The sequence below is a fragment of the Sapajus apella genome, unplaced genomic scaffold (genome assembly GCF_009761245.1).
Source record: "Sapajus apella isolate SASKATOON/1434 unplaced genomic scaffold, GSC_monkey_1.0 scaffold73, whole genome shotgun sequence".
NCBI lineage: Eukaryota > Metazoa > Chordata > Mammalia > Primates > Cebidae > Sapajus > Sapajus apella.
The window spans coordinates 6,456,840-6,472,219 of record NW_022437013.1 but is presented as its reverse complement, the minus strand read 5'-3'; the positions used below and the strand labels follow the sequence as shown (position 1 = coordinate 6,472,219).

The window sequence follows — 15,380 nt, the reverse complement described above, 5'->3', positions numbered from 1 at the left end:
CCTAATGTAGGTGACATGGGGATGGAGGCAGCAAACCACCATGGCATGTGTATAACTATGTAACGATCCTGCAATATCTGCACATGTAACCCAGAACTTAAAGTAAAATTTAAAAAATGGCAAAAAGTTTTATTCAGATGAATTAGTTCACCTCTAAAGTTAACTATGAATATCATTTTAATAAGACCTCAAACTGGAGTTCTGATTTTTCTGCCTCTATGCTAAAACTGTCTTTTTGAGATCTTTATCAATATGCATTTTTTTTCAGTAGTGGGTTTAATTCTAACAAATTTGTGATCTCAATTGCATTAAAGCTTTGAGGCAGGGTAGTTACAAAGAATTCTATCTTTGCTGCAACCAAAGGCTAATCTATCACCACTGGTGCCTTCAGTGGCACTTCTGAACTACTATCTTGATTGTTTTACTTACCAGTTTAAAAACCCTCAGTTTCTCTTCATTAACAAAACAATAATGTGAAACTACTTATACGCAAAACAAAACAAAACAAAAAAACTTCACAGTTGGTCCTAATATCTCCAGCCTCTTTTTCTATCATTTTCTCTCTCTATGTCTATCTTATTCTCCCATGCTGCAACCATACATATCTTTCTTTTCATTGACATCAAGGCAACTCATTAATTTTTAACACCCAACTCAAGCAGTATCTCCTCTGTGAAGCCTTACCTAACTTCCCCAGGCACAGTCAAGTTATTCCTTCACTGTTAGTTATGGAAATTCAGGCTGCTTTAACAAACAGACTCCCAAATGTTGTCACATTAGCACTGTATAAATATTTTTGTATTTATCTTTCAATAGTTGTGAAAAATGTTTCAGGTTGGTGAGATAGCTGTCTTTAGTCATTCAAGACAAGCCGAGAAAGCACTCCAATCTTTAAAACATGGCTTTTAAGTTGCCTTGAATGCCAACCCCAGGCATCCAGAAGGGGAAAAGACCACAGAGGAGCATGCATGGGAGGTTTTAAGACCCAGATCTGGAAATGAGGTACATCATTTCTGTTCACATTTCACTGGAGACAGCTTATTCATCTAGCCACACATAATTGCATTAGAGGTTAGAATGTAGTCTGTTTGTGTGCTCAAGAAAAAGAGAAAAATGGTGGAGAACTGCAGTTTCTGCTATACCGGTCTAGGGGGTTCTCATAACACTACTTAGGTGCACATTTCCATTTGTAATATGATTATCTTTTTATGTGTTTATCTCCCTCATCGATCTGTTACTAAACTGTGAGTTTCTTGAGAACTGGGACTTTAGTCAATACTCATAATTTATTCCCTTAATTAATGTTCATTAAATGTCCCCTGTGTCCCAGTGTATCTGTGTTATTATATATAAGCTCTATTGTTGCTACCATACATATTACAATGTTCAATAAATGCTTATTAAATAAATACATATATGAATTAGTGAATGAATATTGATAATACCATAATTGGGTTCTAGTGATCCGGTGCTATGGCCCTATCTTGTTAAAAAATTCACACTGTCACTTGAATTGATACCTTCTTTCCTTCTACAAAAAATCATGTTAGCACTGTAATAACAACACTCTTTTCTGTGGTGGTGTCCATATTTCCAAATTAATTAGTTAAGTAAGCTTAAAATATTATAGTGCAAGAGATGGCAATTTTTTTTGTAAAGAGCTGTGTAATAATTACTTTAGGACTCACAAGACACATATAGTCTCTGTTGCAACTACTCAACACAGACTTTGGAATATGTGGACTTATTTGGCCCATGGAAGACTATAATTTGCCAACTTCTGGTATAGGGTAATATATGCTAAAATATAAAAATGACTGGATATTTTTATTATCCAGAAAAGTGTAAATAATGTCAAGTTGGCTTTAATGATTAATTGGAAAGCCATTATAAAAGAATGATGTTGGCTGGGACAAGATGACACAGACTAAATTTTCTCTGTTTCTGTCAAAATATAACTAAATTAATAATAAAGAATATCCAAAAGATGGAAAAAATGGTGGATTGTCTCTAGAACTCAGACCCTGCAGTGAGCTTCTTGGGTCTTATCTTTATATCCCAAGTAGCCTGGGCTGTGTGCTGAAGCACTCTGCAACATAGGAAAACCAACAGGTGTAGACAGGCTACCCAGTAAATAAAAACAAAAAGTATTTGTCCTCTCTGGCCAAAGGGGAAACCCAGCAGGGACTAAGTGGGGAGAACTATACTTGATGGTAGAAGCAGGCCTACCCATTAGAAGCAGTGGCAAAAATGGACTGACCCTGGGGGCACTAACCCGCCTCATATCCCTTACCTGCCAGCAGAAGTGGACCCAATCTGCCTACAGCAGTAATAGAAGAACTTGGTCAGGACAACTCACCTCCCATCCAACACAAAGAGGCAGAAAGTGGGCCCCTTGGCCTACACTGGAGGCACTAGCATGCCTGATTTCTCCTGGGTTTTATCCAGTAGCAGAATATAACCCAGGGATGTTGTCTCTTGACTATCTTTTGAATGGCAGAAAACCACACAGGCTCAGCAGCTTCTGGCCCCTCCATTTAGTGTCAGAAGGTGGTCCATGTAGGAGCTTTCCTTGTCAAGAGGTAAAAGCAGAAATAATAGTGGGAAGCCCACTGGCAGACATCTAGAAATGGAAGAACAAGTAAGGGGAAACACTTCTATCTTGTGGGTCTGATGTCTCCATTCCACACCTAATGATACCAGATGGCACCAGCAAGGATCCAGCAGGAACTTGAGGGGAGCTAGAAGAAAGAAACTGGCCAGAATAGTGCCATAAGAGCTCAGAAAACAAAATTGACATTGGGACTACAGACCACAAAGGTAGGCCAGAACCTATACTAAACCTAAACAAGGTGACTGCCGGCTAAAATAGAAGATCTATAGGATTAAGAGTTTCCTAATATCCAAAATATACACAATACAATAGAAATTCACTCATCATGCCAAGATCCAGGAAAATCACAACTGGAATTTAAAAATAATTAATTAATGGTAATACTGAAGTGAATGAGAAGTTGGAACTATCTGATGAATATTTTATTTATTTATTTATTATACTTTAAGTTCTGGGGTACATGTGTAGATTGTGCAGGTTCGATACATAGGTATGCACATGCCATGGTAGTGGTTTGCTGCATCCATTGCCCCATCATCTACATTAGGTATTTCTTTTAATGCTATCCCTCCCCAATTCCCCCACCCCCTGCTATTCCTCCCCTAACCCCTACACACCAGGCCCCAGTGTGTGATGTTCCCCTCCCTGTGTCCATGTGTTCTTATTGCTCAACACCCGCTTATGAGCGAGAACATGTGATGTTTGGTTTTCTGTTCTTGTCTCAGTTTGCTGAGAATGATGGTTTCCAGATTCATCCATGTCCCTTCAAAGGACATGAACTCATTTTTTTATGGCTGCATAGTATTCCATGGTGTATATGTGCCACATTTTCATTATACAGTCTATCATTGATGGCCATTTGGGTTGGTTCCAAGTTTTTGCTATTGTGAATAGTGCCACAATAAACATACGTGTGCATGTGTCTTTATAATAGAATGATTTATAATCCTTTGGGTATATACCCAGTAATGGGATTGCTGGGCCAAATGGTATTTCCATTTCTCAATCCTTGAGGAATCGCCACACTGTCTTCCACAATGGTTGAACTAATTTACACCAACAGTGTAAAAGTGTTCCTATTTCTCCACATCCTCTCCATCATCTGTTGTCTCCAGATTTTTTAACGATATCCATTCTAACTGGCATGAGGTGGTATCTCAATGTGGTTTTGATTTGCCTTTCTCTAATGATCAGTGATGATGAGCTTTTTTTCATGTGTTTGTTGGCTGCATAAATGTCTTTTTTTGAAAAGTGTCTGTTCATATCCTTTGCCCACTTTTTGATGGGGTTGTTTTTTTCTTGTAAATTTGTTGAAGTTCTCCTTAGATTCTGGATATTAACCTTTTGTCTGATGGGTAGATTGCAAACATTTTTTTTCCCATTCTGTTGGTTGCCAGTTCACTCCATTGATAGTTTCTTTTGCTATTCAGAAGCTAACATTGCTTCAACAGTAGTTACAGATTACTTCATTTTAAAAAATTATTTTATTTTAAGTTCTGGGATATGTGCAGAACATTCAGGTTTGTTACATAGGTAAACGTTGGCCATGGTGCTTTGCTGCACTTATCAACCCATCACCTACATATTAACCCCAGCATGCATTAGCTATTTTTCCCAATGTTCTCCCTGCCCCCAACCCCCCACCCAACAGGCCCCAGTGTGTATTGTTCTCCTTCCAGTGTCCATGTGTTCTCATTGTTCAGCTCCCACTTACAAGTGAGAACACAGAGCACTTGGTTTTCTGTTTTTGTGTTAGTTTGCTGAGGACAGTGGCTTCCAGCTCTAGCCATGTCCCTGCAAAGGACGTGATTTGGCTCCCTCCTTTGGCTGCATAGCACTCCATGGTATATATGCACCACACCTTCTCCCTCCAGGCTATCACTGATGGGCTTCTGGAGCAATTTTATGTCTTTGCTATTGTGAATAGTGCTGCAGTGAACATACTTGTGCATGTATCTTTACGGTAGAATGATTTATATTCCTTTGGGTATATACCCCGTAATGAGATTGCTGGGTCAAATGGTATTTCTGCTTCAAGATCTTTGAGGAATCGCCACACTCTTTTCCACAATGGTTGAACTAATTTACATTCCCACCAACAATGTAAAAGTGGTCCTATTTCTCCACAGCTTTGCCAGTACCTATTGTTTCTTGACTTTTTAATAATCACCATTCTGATTGGCATGAGACTGTATCGCATTGTGGTTTTGGTTAGCATTAATTTAATGATCAGTGATGTCAGGCTTTTTTCCATATGTTTTTTAGCCACATAAATGTCTTCTTTTGAGAATTGGCTGTCATATCCTTTGCTCATGTTTTGAAGGGGTTATTTGTTTTTTTCTTGTAAATTTGTTTAAGTTCCTTGTAGATTCTGGATATTAGACATTTGTCAGATGGATAGATTGTAAAATTTTCTCCAATTTCATAGGTTGTCTGCTCACTCTGATGATAGTTTCTTGCTGTTGTTGTTTGCCATGAAGAAGCTCTTTGGTTTAATTAGATCCCAATTTCAATGTTTGCTTTCATTGCAATTGCTTTTGATGTTTTCATCATGAAATCTTTGCCCGTGACTATGTCCTGAATGGTATTGCCTGGATTTTCTTCTAGAGTTTTTATAGTGTGGGGTTTTACATTTAAGTCTTTAATCCATCTTGAGTTAACGTTTTATAAAAGGCAAGGGTCCAGCTTCAATTTTCTGTATATGGCTAGCCAGTTTTCCCAGCACAGTTAATTAAATAGATAATTCTTTCTCTATTGCTTGTTTTTATCTGGTTTGTTGAAGATCAGATGGTTGTAGATGGGTGATTTTATTTCTGAGATCTCTATTCTGTTTCATTGACCTATGTGTCTGTTTTGGTACCACTACCATGCTGTTTTGGTACCACTACCATGCTGTTTTGGTTACTATAGCCTTGTAGTATAGTTTGAAGTTGGTGTATTAGCATTCTCTAGAGGGACAGAACTAATAGAATATATATACACACATATAAAGGGGAGTTTATTAAGTATTAACTCACACGGTCACAAGGTCCCACAATAGGCTGTCAGCAGGCTGAGGAGCAATGAGAGCCAGTCTGAGTTCCAAAACTGAAGAACTTGGAGTCCTGCGTTTGAGGGAAGAAAGCATCCAACACAGGAGAAAGATATAGGCTGGGAGGCTAGGCCAGTCTCTCTTTTTCACATTTTTCTGCCTGCCACCCTGGCAGCTGATTACAGTGTACCCACTCAGATTAAGGATGGGTCTGCCTTTCCCAGCCCACTGACTCTAATGTTAATCTTTTTTGGCAACATTCTGATAGACACAGCCAGAATCAATATTTTATATGCTTCAATCCAATCAAGGTGACAGTATTAACCATCACAAGTATACTCCTTGTCAACCTGAACCCACACACATCTCCTGAGATATACATAATATTCAAATAAAGATAATAAGGTCATAATTGCACCTAACATAATACAACTATCCTTCATACAACCAGAAACGCACCAATCTCCAACTCAAATACTATTACATAAAGTCAACAATACTTAAATGCTGATGTGAAGTCAATAAATCTTATGTCACATGATAAAAAAGAAAGGAAATGAAATGAAGATATTTTCTTAGTACTAGTGTATACATACACAAACATGTTTTTAACAAAAGAAAGACGAAATGCTCATGACAATTAGAGTCCTCATTTCTGTAGCTAATCATGTGGTCATAGCTGGTAGTGATGAATTCTTCTACTACCCATTCTGTATTCCCTCTGCTTTCAGTAATCACCTCAGCAGTTCTTGTTTTTTTGTTTGTTTGTTTGGAATGAACCAAATCTTCATTCTTAAAGGGACTGGGCAATTTGTAGTCCTGCCCAGATTGGGCTGTTGTAGCTCCCCATTGACCTTAATCACAGGACATGGTAATACTAAGAGATGCCCTAATGGATCTCTTGTATTCCATGCATACTCTTCCTTACCTCTGTTGTGGAGTAGTAGACTGATTTCATCTTCATAGTCTGAGTCAATCACCTAAGCAAACACTGCAACTCCCTTCTTAGCCGTTGACTTAAAGGTAGAAGTAGCCCAAGGTGTCCAAGTGGCAATCTTGAATTCCGGTTTAATGGAATCATTGTTGTGTCTCCTGGTGGCAGTGTTCCTCTCTCTGGAACTAAGACCATTAGGCCAGCAGAACATAATGTCGTGGGAACAGGAAGCAAAAATTTTTCTAGGCGACCACCAGGAAGGATTGTGAGTGGAGCCACTTCCACTTCCACTTCTTGATTCCTGGATCAGTGAATCTTGGCTTTGGGAGAAAGGGTATCATACACTGGATGCTGATTCAGAGCATACACGGTCTTCTGGAGAACTTTGCCAAAGCCTTGCAAAATATTGTCACCTAGGTGGCCTTGTAATTGTGACTTCAAAAGGCCATTTCACTATTGTATCAATCCAGCTGCTTCAGGCTGTTGGTGAACATGGTAAAACCAGTGAATTTCATGAGCATGAGCTCACTGCCACACTTCTTTATCCTTAAAGTGAGTGCCTTGGTCAACGGCAATGCTGTGTGGAATACCATGATGATGGATGAGGCATTCTGTGAGTCCATGGATGATAGTCTTGGCAGAAGCATTGCATGCAGGATAGGCAAACCCATATCTGGAGTAAGTATCTATTCCAGTGAGGACAATCCTCTACCCGTAACATGAGAGGTCAATATAATCAACCTGCCACCAGGTAACTGGTGGATTATTCCAAGGAATGGTGCCATATTGAGGGCTCAGTGTTGGTCTCTGCTACTAGCAAATTGGGCACTCAGCAGTGGCCATAGCTAGGTTGGCCTTGATGAGTGGTAGTCCATGTTGCTGAGTCCATGTGTAACCTCCATCTCTGTCACCATGGCCACTTTATTTATGGACCCATTGGGCGATGACAGAGGTGACTGGAAAAAGAGGCTGAATAGTGTCCACAGAATGGGTCATCCTATCCATTTGACTATTAAAATACTCCTTTGCTGAGGTTACCTGTTGGTGAGCACTCACATGGCATACAAATATCTTCAGTTTTTATCTACTCAGAGAGGTTCATGCACATACCTCCTCCCCAAATTTCTTTGTCACCAATTTTCTGATCATGCTTCTTTCAAGTCTCTGATCATCCAAACCATTGGCTACAGCCCATGAATCAGTATATAATCGCACATCTGACCATTTATCCTTCCATGCAAAGTGTGTAACTAGGTGCACTGCTTGAAATTCTGCCCACTGTGAAGATTTCCCTTTACTGCTATCCTTCAGGATTGTTCTAGAAAGGGAATATAATGCTGCAGCTGTCTAATTTCAGGTGGTGCCTGCATACACTGCTTCACAGATGGCTGTGAAGCAGGCCCTAGTCTTCTCGTCCTCTGTCAACTGATCATAGGGTACTCCCCATGGGGCCATCAGTGCAGGCTGGGGAAGAGAAGGCAGGGTGGCAGAAGTGGAGACCATGGCATTTGAGCCACTTCTCATGTAACTTACTTGTGCCTTCAGGACCTGGTAGAACCTGATCACATATATACCACTTCCATTTGGTGATAGAAGGCTGCTGTGCATGACCCACTTTATGGCTAGATGGATCAGAAAAGACCCAGTTTATGATAGGCATTTCAGGTCAATAGTGACTTGATAACTCATAATCAAACATTCAGTTTACAGCAAAGCCCTGTAACAGGCCAAGAGCTGTCTTTCAAAAGAAGAGTAGTAATCTGCAGAAGATGGCAGGGCCTTATTCCAAAATCCTAGAGGCCTCTGCTGTGATTCATGTATGTGGGCTTGCCAACGGGTCCCAGAAGCATCCCTATCTGCCACTGACACCTCAAGCACCTTGGGATCTGCTGGGTCATATAGCCCAGTGGCAGAGAAGATTACACAGCAGCTTGGACCTGCAAAACTGGCAGCCTTTCGGGTCACTTGATAAATGGGCCCAAGTAACACACCTGAATGAGGAATGTGTTGCCTCCAAAATCCAAATAAGCTCACTACGCATCATGGCTCTTTCTTGGTTGAAGGAGAGGCAAAATGTAGCAACTTATCCTTCACCTTAGAAGGAATATCTTGACAGGCCCCACGCCACTGGACCCTAGAAATTTTACTGAGGTAGAAGGTCCCTGACTTTCAGTCAAATGTATTCCCCATCCTCTGGCTGCAAATATCTCTTCAATAAGTACAGTGTGTTTGCTACTTCTTACTCACTGGATCCAATCAGTATAACGTCATCAGTGTAATGGACCAGTGTGACATCTTGCAGAAGCGAAAAGCGATCAAGGTCTCTCTGAATAAGATTATGGCACAGAGATGTAAAGTTGATATATCCCCGAAGTAGGACAGTAAAGGTATATTGTTGGCCTTTCCAGCTGAAGGCAAATTGCTTCTGGTGGGCCTTATAGACAGGAATGGAGAAGTAGGCATTTGCTAAGTCAATGTCTGCATAACACATACTAGGAGATGTGTTGGTTTGCTCAAGCAATGAAACCACATCTGGTACAGCAGCTGCAATTAGAATCACCACTTGGTTAAGCTTGTGATAATCCACTGTAATTCTCCATGATCCATCTGCCTTCTGCACAGGCCACATGGGAGAGCTGAATGGCATGTGGTGGGAATCACCATCTCCTTGTCTTTCAGGTCCTTGATGGTGGCACTAATCTCTGCAATCCCTCCAGGGATGTGATATTGTTTTTGATTTACTATTTTTCTAGGTAGAGGCAGTTCTAATGGTTTCCATTTGGTCTTTCCTATCATAATAATCCTCATCCTCCCAGTCAGGGAGCCAATTTGGGGGTTCTGCCAGCTGCTAAATATGTCTAGGTCAATTTTGCATTCTGGCACTGGGGAAATGACCACAGGATGAGTCCAGGGACCCACTGGACCCACTGTAAGTTGGACCTGAGCTAAAATGCCATTAATTACCTGATCTCCATCAGCCCCTACTTTAACTGGAGGACCACAATGATGTTTTGTGTTCCTTGGAATCAATGTCAGCTCAAAGCCAGTGACCAGTAGTCCCTGAAATGTTTGATCATTTTCCTTTCCCCAATGCACAGTTACCCTGGTAAAGGCTTGAGGTCTTCTTGGGGAAGAATGGGAGAACAATTCACTACATAAATTGTCAGTAATGCAGTGGGGTCCTTCCTTGAGGTGATCCGGCCTCCCCTTCATTCAAAGGGTTCTGGGTCTGTAAACTGGCTCAAGTCCTGAAATTGATTGATGTGCTATGATTCTCTGCTTTTATACTTCAAATTAGTCTTTTTTTTCCCCCATTCAACATAGAAGTTTTCTGCTTATATAAGTTAAGTAGAAATGTAGTAGGCTTCCTATCAATGTCACTTCTAGGAACACCATGATTAATTAGCCAATGCCAGCACTTCACATGAATCAGACTATTCTGATTGCTGCTTTGCCTCTGTTGTCCATTACAGTGGCTATGATCACCTTTCCGCTGATGGTTGAGTGCTGCCACTTGGCCCCTGCCACTTTGGGATCCAACTATTTCCATAGTTTTTATATTTTGCAGTTGAGTGACTTTAGTTTCCACTATTAGATCTGACATACAAAGAAAAGCAATTGTAGGACTCCTCAAAGATGCAGGTGCTGCCCTCACAAATCTATTTCACAAGGCATTCGTTAAGGGTATAGCTTCTGGATCCTCCCAGCTGGGATGAGTTGGTCTAAAGTGACTAATCCATTCCACCATCCTAATCTCCCTAAGCATTTGGATCCATTCCTCTACATTAAACCAAGGAAGATCAGGTATTTCACTCACAGTGGGCCATCTTTTAATCCATATTTCAGCTAATTAAGCAAATAAGCCATTAGAACCTTTTTTTTTTACCTCCCTGAGCTGCAAGATTAAATGCAGTCCTTACTTAGTGAGCCCAAGTCAATAAATTCAGCCTGATTCAACTCTATGTTCCTTCCACAATTATCCCACACCCTTAATATCCATTCCCATGCCTGTTCTCCAGATTTCTGTTTATATGCATTAAAGAACTCAAGCAGTTCTTTTTGAGTGTAGCACACCTCCTCATGGGTCACACTCTCAACCTCACCTCCAGGGGACCACTGGGACTTTAGTCTAGTTATAGGTCTGGAAACAAGCAGGGGTGTTGGGTGTAGCTCCTGAGGAGAATCTATGTTTTCTTGGCTGACAACTGCCTCAGGGGAGGCCATCATTGTTGTCTCAGGCAGCACAGGGTTTACCTCCTCAAATGTGTCAAGGCTGGTGGCAGCATGGATCAGGGAGGGGTTGTTGCCACTACCGGGGATGAGAAAGCTGTTAATTCTGGCAAAAATTTTCATCAGAGTTTACAAACTCATTGTCTCCACTCAGTGTCCCCAGCTTCATCAGGGTCCTCCCACAAGTCTCTATTCCAAGTTGCAGGGTACCATTCTTATCCAATCAATGCTGTCACTTTAACAGTAGATACTGGGTAAGGCTGTGCATGCACCTTTCATTGCAGGTCAGCCACTCACGTGATGAGACCTTGTGTCTGGTTTTCCACAATTTCAGCTTTTTCTCTACTTTGAGGAGATAAGGTTCTCACTCAAGGCAGTCTTAGCAGATTTGTGGCTCAGTATTTGCTTCTGAGTTCGTGAGTTAGAATCCCTGAGTTCATCATTTTCTTTCATCACTTTGTCCACTGAACTGGGGAACAACCAAGCTACATTATGTTCCTTGGTTCCCCACATATGGTCAAAGGTATTATGTATAAAGTCACCAAACTCCTTGCCTCTCTCAAGCAGTGACTCAGAAGTGTCAAATACATTTATTTCGTATAACTCTCTAAACAGTTCATGCCAAGGACTATCAGTGTTCTCCATGCTATTAGAAGTAGGGTCCTTAGCATTTTTTGGTCTAATCATATTAAGCAGCCAACTCCAGAAACTCCAAAGCCAATGAAAGAACTTCATTCTTAATATTCCTTTCCTTTAGAACCACTCCTGATACCAAAATCTATATTTGTCAGGGTTCTCTAAAGGGACAGAACAAATAATAAGATATATATATATATATATATATGGAGTTTATTAAGTATTAATTCACATGATCACAAGGTCCCACAATAGGCCATATGCAAGCTGAGGAGCAAGGAGAACCAGTCCGAGTCCCAAAACTGAAGAATTTGGAGTTTGATGTTCAAAGGCACGAAGCATCCAGCATTGAAAGATATGGTCTGGGAGGCTAGGCCAGTATCATCTTTTCATTTTTCTGCCTGCTTTATATTCCAGTTGCACTGGCAGCTGATTAGATGGTGTCAGTCCAGATTAAGGGTGGGTCTGCATTTTCCAACCCACTGACTCAAATGTTAATCTCCTTTGGCAACACCCTCACAGACACACCCAGGATCAATACTTTGCATCCTTCAATCTAATTAAGTTGACATTCAGTATCACAGTTGGATAGTGTGATGCCTCAGGTTTGCTCTTTTAGCTTAGGATTGTGTTGGTCATAGGGGCTCTTTTTTGGTTCCATATGCATTTTAAAGTAGTTTTTTTCCTAATTTTGTGAAGAATATCAATGTTAGTTGAATGGGAATAGCATTGAATCTATAAATTACTTCAAACAGTATGACCATTTTCATGAAACAGATTCTTCCTATCCAAGAGCATAGAATATTTTTTCATTTGTTTGTGTCCTCTCTTATTTTCTTGAGCAGTGGTTTGTAGTTGTCCTTGAAGAAGTCCTTCACATCCTTGTTAGCTATATTAGTAGGTACTTTATTCTCTTTGTAACAACTGTGAATGGGAGTTCATTTATGATCTGGGTCTTTACTTGTCTATTGTTGACATATAGGAATGCTTGTGATTTTTGCACATAGATTTTGTATACTGAGACTTTGCTGAAGTTGATTGTCAGCGTAAGGAGCTTTTGGGATGAGACAATGGGGTTTTCTATATATAGGATCATGCTGTCTGTAAACACAGACAGTTTGACTTCCTCTCTTCCTATTTGAATGCCCTATATTTCTTTCTATTGCCTGATTGCCCTGGCCAGAATTTCCTATACTATGTTGAATAATAGTGGTGAAAGAGGGAATCTTTATCTTTGCAGATTTTCAAGGAGAATGCTTCAAACTTTTGCCCATTTAGTATTACGTTGGCTGTGGGTTTTTCATAAATGGCTCTTATTGTCAAAATTTTAAAAGGAAAAGCATTACCAATGAAAAAGAAGTGTATAAAAAGAATCAAATGTAAATTATAGAATGAAAATACAATAACTGAAATTTTAAAATCACTGGATGGGATGAATAGTAAGAGTGGATATGAAAGAAGATAGAAACAATGACCTAGAGGACAAATAAATACGTCCTGACCAACAGAGAGAAGTTGAGAAAAGCTGAATAGAGGTACATGGACCTGTGGGCAATTATGAAAACCATACCACTTATAAATACAGTGGCTCTATGAGTTCCAGAAAGAGAAAAAAAATTAAAAATAAAAATTAAAAAAAATAATGGCCCCAAATTTCCCAAACTTGACAAAAGGCATACATCTACAGATTAAAGAAGCTGAGAAAACCACAAATAGTATAAACCCCACCCCCCAAAACCATGCTAAGGCACAACAAAATTAAACACCTAAAAATTGAAGGCCAAAAATATGCTCAAATAGACCATAAAGAAGTCATGCCTTACTTAGAGGGGAACACTTACTTCAAGATTTTTCATCTGAAACCATGGAGGCCAGAAGAAAGAGACACAACATACCACATTGTGAAGTATGGTATGTTAATGAATGGAAGACTCAATATATAAAAATGTCAGTCCTCTACAATTGATCTGTAGATTTAATGCAATCTCTATTAAAATTGAAACAAAGATTTTACAATATAGACAAACTTACTCTAAAAATTATATAGAAAGACACAGGCCCTAGAATAGCTTAAACAATCTTGAAAAGAAGAATAAAGTGGAAGAAACCATTCGATCCTATATTAAGAATTATTATATAATATGTACAGCAGTCAAGACAGCGTCATGTTGGTGGAGTAACAGATGTGTGGATTAATGGAAGAGAATATGGAATCTAAAAATAGATACACAAAAACATATCCAACATATTTTTGACAAAAGCGTAAAAGCAGTTCAATGGAGGAAGAATATACTTTTCAATAAATGATGGTGGAGCAATTGTCTCCCATAGGCAAAAACAAAAAATCTTCACTTAGCCTCACACCTTATAAAAAAAATGTATCAAAATGGTGCTCAGTTTGCAGTACATTTGCTAAATTTGGAATGATACAGAGAAAAGTACCACAACACCTGCACAAGGATAACATGCAAATTTGTAAAACATTTTGTATTTGAAAAAAGGAAATTACCTGAAAATGGATTATGGTCTTAAATGCGAAACATAAAACTATTAAACTTTTAGGGGAAAACAATAGAAAATCTTCAGGATCAAGGGGTAGGAAAAGAGTTCTCAGACTTAAGACTAAAAGTACAATCCAGAAAATCAAAAATTGACCAATTGGACCTCATTCATTTAAAAAACTTTGCTCTTTGAAAGACCCTATTAAGAGGATATAAGACAAGCTACATAGACTTGGAAGAAATATTCACAAACTATATCTGACAAATGACTAGTATCTAGAATATATGTAGAGTTCTCAAAATTCAACAGTAAAAAACAAACAACTTAATTAGAAAATGAGCAAAAGACATTAATAGTCATTTCACCTAATAGGCTACATGGATGTCAAATAAGCACATTAAAAAATGTTCAACATAACTAGCTATTATGAAAATGAATTAAAACAAAATAAGCTATCACTACACACTTAATAGTTAAAATAAAAAGTTAAATAAAATAAGTTAAATACAAATAAAAGTTAAGATAAAAAGTTGTGAAGCATCAGTTGCTGGCAAGGACACAGAGAAACTGGATTATTGATAAATTGCTGGTGGAAATATAAAATGGTACACCCACTTTGAAAAATGATTTGGCAGTTTGTTAGAAAACCAAACATTAAACTACTACACAAATTGGAAATTTCAGTCTGGGCAGTTATCCCAGAAAAATTAAATTTTTTTGTTCACACAAAAACCTGCATACAAATGTTCATAGCAGCTTTATCCTAATAGCTCCAAGTTAGAAACAACTCAGATGTCTGTTAACAAGTAAATAGTTAAATGGTGGTAATTCCATACCATGGAATAGTACTCAGCAATACAAAATAAACTATTGATACACATGACAACATGGATTAAACTCCAGGGAATTATGCTGGATGAAAAAGGCCAATTCAAAATACTATATACTGTATGATTCCATTTATAAAACATGCTTGAAGTGACAAAATTATAAAAGTGGAGTACATATTAGTGGTTGCTGGAGGTTAAGTGTATGTGAGAGAAGTGGATGTGGTTATAAAATGGCAACATGTGTGATATTTATGGTAACAAAATAGTACAAGTAAACTTGGTGAAATTTCAACTAGTAGGTGGATTATATCAATGTCAATATCCTAGTGTGATGGTGTACTACAGTTTTGCATGACACTACCATTGAAGGAAAGCAGGTAAACTGTATATGGAATATTTCTGATTTTTGGTTACAACTGCATGTGAATCTCCAATGATCTCAAAATAAAAGCTCAATATAAAAAAGTATAATGCTGGTACACAAAGAGTTAGAAGATGGTTAAATCTGTGATAAATGATTTTTTAAATTTATAAGAAGGATGCTGCCTAATAATCTGCATTTTTGATAGCCAAAATGGGAAGCAGAATTACAAGAATTGGTTT

At 38.8% G+C, this 15,380-nt stretch overlaps 1 non-coding gene across 1 annotated transcript; it reads left to right on the top strand.

Moving 5' to 3' along the window:
* The first annotated feature begins 13,834 nt into the window (after positions 1–13,834).
* LOC116531954 lies at positions 13,835–13,940 on the top strand. The gene has a single exon (XR_004260652.1). It is a non-coding gene; the product is annotated as a U6 spliceosomal RNA (small nuclear RNA).
* Positions 13,941–15,380: the final 1,440 nt, after the last annotated feature.